The following is an 8,401-nucleotide window of genomic DNA, read 5'->3' as shown; positions in this document are numbered from 1 at the left end:
TATGAAATTGCCGATTTGTACTGAAAATCTAAATTGTTTATTTTTTAAATTTTTAACAAATTTATTTAATCAAAATAGTTGCCATTATTATCTATACATTGCTGCCATCTAATGGGAAGGTTATTAATGCCTTTGCGATAGAACTCCGACGATCTAGACTGCACAAACTGTGTGAAAGCATTTTGTACTGCCTCCTGGGAAGAAAACTTCTTGTCACGTAGATAATTGTCCAAATCACGAAAAAAATGGTAGTCCGTTGGAGCAAGGTCTGGTGAATACGGAGGATGACGAATGGTTTCTAACTGCAGTTCCTGAAGGGTCAAAATGGTTTCTCGTGCTGTGTGAGGTCTCGCGTTGTCGTGGAGCAATAATGGTGAAGATCGATTCATGAGTCGGGGCTGTTTTACTGCTAGTTTTGTCAACATGGTTCGGAGTTCGGCACAATAGACATCTGCCGTTATTGCTTGACCAGATCGGAGAAAACTATAGTGAATAACACCATGCTGAGACCACCAAACAGTTACCATTACCTTTTTATTGGTAAGTTTTGCTTTAGGACACTGTTGTGGCATTTGACCTGGGGTCAGCCATTGCATTTTTCTTTTCCGGTTATCATAAAGAATCCACTTTTCATCACATGTTACAATTCGATCCAATATTCCTTCATTTCTGTACCGGTTCAACAAGGCAACACAAGTTTCAACACGCGTTTCTTTCTGCAGATCAGTCAAATCATGAGGCACCCATTTTTCGTATTTTTTTATTTTATTGATTTGACGCAAGTGAGTCAATATTGTGGGTAAGGTAACGTTAAACCATGCCGCTAATTCCTGGGTAGTTTGACTAGGATCGGCTTCCACTATCTCTCTTAATTCATCGTTATTCACCTGCCCACACAGGTCTTCCTCGTGACTCGTTCTTTAAGTCGAAATTTCCATCACAAAAGCGTTTAAACCAAAATCGCACGGTGCGTTCATTAGTAGACCCCTCTCCAAACGCAGCATTGACATTGCGGGCTGTTTCTGCCGCGTTAGTTCCGCGTCGGAACTCGTATTCAAAAATCACTCGAATTTTCGCAGTATCCATCTTTCTTGTCTAAATTGAATAACAAAAACAATTGAAAGTCGATATTCAAATGTTTCAAATTTAAAAAAAAAAATCACAGAAACCATTTGAAAAAAGTTTCATTCGCAAACCTCAAACCATGAAGATTCTATGAAAATTCAAAGAACCTATTGCAATAAAACGGCAATTTCATACTTTAACCCTATCAACTCTCGTTTGCACTGAATCACAAATTAGAAAGCTGAAATAGGACAGCGCCGACAACTGACCTGTACGTACGTCTCCGTACATGCCAAAATAAATTCTTTTTTTTTAAATTTCGTGCACTATAGCAAAGCTCAAGCTAAACTGGTAAATTTGAAGTGAAACAATTGACGACATCCGTCAATTGTTTCGGATTCGGGCTGGCCAATCGGAGTGCAGTAATAATTTGGTAGAATAGTTTTCAAACAAGCCTCGTCTCTTTTTCTGGTTATATACTAGGTGGCTATTATATATACACTTCCGCTAGAAGGAAGGAGGTATTTTCGGGGAGAAGAAACGTGCTTTGTTTCTAATATATGGATTATTATCTATTGACTTTTGCCAATATTTACAAACTCCTTAAAAAATCAATTGCCGCACCAAATAAAGATTTAAAAAATTTCCGTCTTTAATAAATTTCCTTGTTAATTCTCAGATGCCTCTTTTCAATAATTACATGATAAATCACGCCAATAAGAAAAAATGTGGTTTCGTATCATACGTCAAAGAACGCACTAAGAGTTGCCTAAGTATAGATTAAGCTATATATTAAACACGCAATTAACAATGTCATTGAAAAAGTCCAGTTGAACTTGACACTTGCAATCATACAAACTCGGTCATATCGTCCTTTATTTCAACGGTGTATGATTGTTTTTCATATTTCCCAAATGTATTACTATTAATGACAATACAAGATTGAAGTCACGTTCGTAAATGTTTCGCGCCTTTACACGAGATTGATAACCTCTTGTATTGATATTGGTGCTTATCTTCGTCTATTTGAGACAAAGGCGACCGTAGAGCGACTTTTGTTTAATTTTTCTTAATAAAATAGTAAAAATGCGAAAAATAACTCCAAGTTAACAGAGTTCAAATTGGCTATCATTTTATTTCAAGTGTTAAAATAATATTCATCATCATGGTTCATCCGACAAACGTCCAACGCTGGACGTAAGTCTTAAAAGCTGTGAACTACAGGCACATGGACTTGGCAACTTTATGTCTTGTGCTGATGAGCGCAGTACGCCTTAGATCTTTGTGATTTAAAGCTTTCAGTGCTACTGCGACTGTTTTGGATAGGCGTGTCGCTTACCACCATGTCCACGTCTGGTTCGTCCCGTCACTTACTATCGTAAAGAGAAAGCTGGCCACAATGATTGGCCACCGTTTTTGCTACCAGCGGTTTCCTTCCCCTTTATGAAGGTCGTCGATCCACCTACATGGTGTTCTGCCCACAGTGCCTTCGTCGAAACATCGGCATAGCCATTTATCTGATATTCCTGAACATATCACAACTGAATCCAAAAGAGGTTACCACTACACCACATTCATTATCCTATTATATTAAAACAATGCGTTCCTTTAAGTAGATTAATTTGAAATAACACTTCTATTATGAATCGATCTAAAAATGGTATACGCCATCTAGCGGTATAACCGCAGTAATATCTCAAGGAGATTCTATGTTCAAATACTCCGTTTAAAATTAAAATGTCTGGACTCTGTTGACGGTTGCCTCTCGATTCAGATGTATGTGTGACTTTAGTTTCTAAGTTACAAACATACGTGAATGTTTAGCAGCAGGAAAACATCATGATAAAATCTGTATGTCAAAAATTATTGAAACAAACCTTTGAAAAACGTGTGAAGTCACCAATCGGCATTGGGTCTGCATGACGGACTATAGCCTAATCCCTCTCTTTATAATCGTGCCAAGCAGTGGGATGTGTAATAGATTGATCATGCTGATAAGCAAAATAAATCAAGTTTAAATCGCTACCGAAAGCATGTTCGAAACAGATTCCATGAACATAGGTACGTATATGCGCTCGTAATAGAAAGATTGGTTTTTACAATTGTTTTAGAACTTCTACTAAATTACTTGTATTTTATAAACTTTCTTCAGAGGGTGCTCACTCAATGCACACATGTTTATTACATGATAGGTAGGTAGATTATTGATAAATTTAACAATCTCAGTACAGAGCCGCAGTAGATTTCCTTGTGAAAGATTTCGTCGGGGAAGTACTACCACTTCATCTATTTCAGCCGCCATGCAGTAATATCAGCATTACTGTGTTCCGGTTTTGAAGGGTAAGGGTGCTGGTGAAATTACAGGCGCATGGGACTTGTAAACTTATGTCTCAGGGTGACGGGCGCAGTGGCAGTGCCACTCAGATCTTTGCGATTAAAAAGTCTGAGTGACATTGATTCTGTTACGGACAGGCGTGTAGCTTTCCAGCAGGCGCACGTTCGTCCCGTCACATGATATTATGAAAAAAAGCAGAGTACTAAAAACACCGACTTCAAAAGTTGGCGAAATTACATCTATTTGCCGAGTTTGATTGAAATCGCTCACCGGAAAGTGCGTGAAAACGGACTCATCTCCTACTTTGCAATCCATAGAGGTAAAATGTTTTCTTCTAATTTATATGGGACACTCTTGCTAACAAAAAAGAATAATCAAAATCGATTCACAAACGCCGAAGTTATCGACAAACATACCTTCATACAAAAAAAGTACATGCAGACGAATTGAGAACCTAATCTTTTAAGGCATTTATACACGTGGACCCTATACAGTGTTTTCGTCGTTAACATATCTTACAAGCATGGACACCTGTACAAAAGCAGATCAATCTTCAAATTATGAACAAGATTTACCTTCCTACCTCAATATTACCGGGATTTTGTAACTTAGCAACGCCGGTTGTTCAGTTGTTTTTGCCGTTCTTGTATTGGTTTTTTTTTTGATGTCAGTATTTTCTTCTTACGCGCAATAAAGAGTTTTTGTGCTCTTCTTATTGTATTTATAAAAGACAAATTATTCTGCTTTGTTCTTTATAAGGTTCTGTTTAAATTGTACAATTGTACAAATTCTATGAAAGAGTAACAAAAAGAGATTCAAAATAAAAAAAAACGTTCATATATTTAACACAAACAAAAGTATTTCTTAATAAGAAAATTAGAAACAATACAATAAAAATAAAATTATAATTAGTGCGTGACTATGGAAAAGTGCAGCGTACACTGTAGAGCATATTGCAAACAATGATTATCGGCTCGGTCCCACTGTTGTGAAAATAAATGTATTTTGAGATAGATTCTTACCAGAAACCAGATCGCATGACATGAAACAAAAAGTTACATGAAAATTACCTTTTATCTTGCAAACTGTACTATTTCTTCAATATTTTTGAATAAAATCGAAATATCTAGGTAAGAAACTCGGATAACAAAATTAAAACTACGTGGCAAACAATGAAAGAGTGCACAAATAAATTAAATCATAGAAACAAAAAAATATCAATCCTCGAATAAATGATTCTAGTACAGAGGATCCATACGATATTGCTAACTCTTTTAATGAACATTTTTCATCAATGGGGCTAGGTGATATTGCTAACGTATCCCAACACCCGCCTGCCGGTAGGTCAGTTCTCTCCACGGCCATAAACTCCATGTATTTGCCTCCCGTAGACACTAAAGAAGTACACGATATTATTCGAAATTTAAAACACAAAAAGCTTTTGTCATGATGAAATTCCCCCTATGCTTATCAGAAAATGTGCTGCGGAACTAGCATTACCGTTGACACTCCTAATAAATCAATCTTTTAACTACGGCATTTTCCCAGATCTGTTAAAAATAGCAATTATAAAACCCTTGTATAAAAAAGGCGATCATCTTGACCGAAATAACTATCGGCCCATATCACTTCTATCAAGTATCTCAAAAATATTTGAAACCGCGATGTCTAGGCGTCTTTATTCATTTTGTGAGAAGTATAACACTTTTAACAAAAATCAAAACGGAATTAGGAAAAATTAGTCAACGACTCTTAAATATATCAAAAAAATATAAATAAATAACTATATTAAAAATAATTAATGAAAAAAGCGAGCTTTCGGCATGTTGCTTGATATGAGCAAAGCGTATGAGAGGGTAACATTTGACATACTGCTGTCAAAATTGCAAGGAATAAGCGTGAGAGTGGCATGGAAGTGGTTTGCGTCATATTTAAAGGACCGTAGTTAGTATGTCGAGATAGAGAACCACGACAACCTATCTGGTAATACAACCACTATCAGATCGGGAAAGGTCGAAGTGACGATGTCGATCCCCCAGGCAGCGTTCTCGGATGCGTGTCGTTTCTAGTTTATATAAACGATTTGCCCAATGTAATCGATGTGGCATGTACCCTATTTGCAGATGACATACCTATAGTTGTTCCATCCAAAATAACGTAAATTAAATGTCCGAAATAGTCGCTTGGTTTAATGATCATAATTTAGAGGTAAATTTAAAAAAACGAAATTAATAGAATTTGGGCTCATCAAAAGAAGTTCTTTAAATATTAATTATAAATTTAGAAATTATCTATTAGAACAAGTTGATACATACCCACTTCTAGGGATATCTGTTGATTCAAAATTAATTGGAAAGAACACATCAATAAAGTGGCCATAAAACTGTCAAGATTTTCCTATGCATTACGTGAACTAAAAAAGTTAGCATGCACATGCACAATGCACACGCTTGGCTAGCATATGGTATAGTGTTGTGGGGTTCCAGTACGGATGTAACGAGACTCTTCCGGTCACAAAAGAGGTGCATAAGGATGCTGTTAATATAAATGTAACAGATAGCTGTAAACCATACTTCTCTGAGAATGAAATATTAACTCTTACTGCCCTGTATATCTATGTGGCTTATGATTTTATTAGGAAGCACCCCCATCTCTTTCCATACCACTCGCGACCACAAAACTTAAGACCACAGACGCGGCTTGCCAGTTAAAAAAATATTTTTGTTCACTTCAGGACTATCTACATAATTAATTAGAATTTTATTTGTGTCACGACTGTCAATGTTTATTTTTGGAGTTTTATTTAATCAATTTTTCGTAATAATGTGTGTAGTTAAATTTAATTTTATAATTTATTTAATATGTTTCATTTGCCTAATTATATTGTATTTAATTATTTTGTAATTCAATTTAATTTTACATGGATCAATTTTTTTTATTGCATGTGAATAAATTAATTAAATTTAATTGTTAACATTGCAGTGCCCTTGCAGGGTTCATGTTTGGTTCACAACAACATTTTAAAAACTACAAGTGTACATACAACATGATACTCAAAAAAGAATTTGAATTTGAATCCTCAAAGTTAATGGACAGTCTTGTAGGATCATTTTCCTGTAGTTATGACGGTCAAATTTTCACCCTGCATAAATCATGTACACAAAAATATAAAACGAAATTTTCATCAGTAAAATTGACAATGTCAGTAATCCATGAGTTGTTTATTAATGACACAACAACTAAGTATATTGACAAATATTTTTTTTTCTTATCTAATTAATGTCGCCATTTTGGTACATGGCTTCTGAACATACCTTCGAAAATAAAACCATGGAATCAAACACGACTGGAATCTCTTTTGAAGTAAAGATGGAGATAGTTTCATACTTTAGCGTCTGATTAGTTGCAATATCAACGCATAAAGTTGATTTCTGCTCCTTGAGCAGTCCTCTTTTCAACGTCGCTAGCTCATTTTAGCTTCTCGAAAAGATACTTCGCATTTCTGATAATCATTATTTTAAGATACCAAGTAACTTCAAGAAGTCGTGCGCCTGGTCGTAAGCGTATCCATAGCAGTGCCACCCAAACCATCTTCCACTTCGCCCGCCATCCTGAGACATAAGTGGTCAATCCCATATGCCTGTACTTTCATCAGCACTCTAACCATCCCTGGACGAACTTCTTCACGAGTAGTTCACTTTGCACTAAGGATGTTAAATATACCACGTACTAGCTTATAAATAACATCACGCGGGTTTCTCTTTGATACAGAAAAATATTGACGCTTTGTATAACTTTCTTTGTTTGTTCAAGAAGTCTTATAACAACTGTAGTGGAGCATAACTCTGTGACAGAGAGAATACAAATTTTCCTCACTATCACGTGTTTTTTTTGTAGAGCTTGGTACCGAGTGAGCAGACTATACAGTATCTGAGGTAATAGATCTGATTGCTCTGAAGTGGAAAGCAGCTAAGGTATATCGAAGGCTATTATTATGATTTTCTTTTACATTGTTGAGTTTTACAAAAATAGACCACGTGAGATGGAAGATTTTTTGTGTTCTCGATTATATTGAATATTATAATGTTTTATTAACATGACGTTCATTTTTTATTGTGAAAATACTCTATTCGTTAGTCATAATTACACAAAGGTCGAACCTGCGCCTATTTCCCAAACTAGGGTTAGATATTCGTTAGCGTAGAGGGTCATATTTATTTATAGAAAGAAAGAAAGAAACCGTGTATTTCATGTATCTACGTAAAGTATGTTAGCGAATAAATTAATTATTTATTTGAGTTTTTCGGAATTTATTTGCTAAACTTATGAAACCTGTACGTCGAAGAAGGTTCCCAACCCTTGGAAAACGTGTGAAGAGCCCAACGCGCATTGGGCCAGTACGGTGGATTATGGCCCGAAACCCTCGCCTGAGAGGAGGCCCGTGCCCAGCAGCGGGACGTGTGATGAATTGAATTGAAATTTTCCAAAGGCAGCTTATGTAATTTGTTGACGCTTAAGCGCATATAGAGCTTAGACTTTGAAAACCAATTTTCCATCCTTTAGGATATAGTAGGTTCTCTATGTACAATTTGCTGACGACAAAACTTAAGATTAATATTGCGACTGTGAACTGCAACCGGTACTATCTCAATTTTAACACGATGAAGAAAGAAATTGTTTGCGTGTCTTATATAGCAACTGGTTTATTAAATAAAAATACGTACATAGTGTGTGTAATAAACATATTTAAAAACTATGTATTTTATTTAATAAATCAAGTACTATATAAATGACGCAAACAATTTTTTTCTTCGTCCTATAAAGTGGTCAAAATTGGGATAGTACCGATTGCCAATTCTCAGTCGATCTTTTATCTGACTTCGGTCTTCTATATTTCGAGTTTTGGGATTTCGTAAAAAAGAAACTTACCCGTATATAGGTTTTGGGCTTAACTGTCTCTGTGGCCGAACGGTTACCATGCCGGACTGCCACGCAGAGGTC

This window comes from Hyposmocoma kahamanoa, unplaced genomic scaffold, assembly GCF_003589595.1.
Source record: "Hyposmocoma kahamanoa isolate Upper Pololo Valley unplaced genomic scaffold, ASM358959v1 200, whole genome shotgun sequence".
In the NCBI taxonomy this organism is placed as follows: domain Eukaryota; kingdom Metazoa; phylum Arthropoda; class Insecta; order Lepidoptera; family Cosmopterigidae; genus Hyposmocoma; species Hyposmocoma kahamanoa.
Note: the sequence above shows the minus strand (reverse complement) of the source record.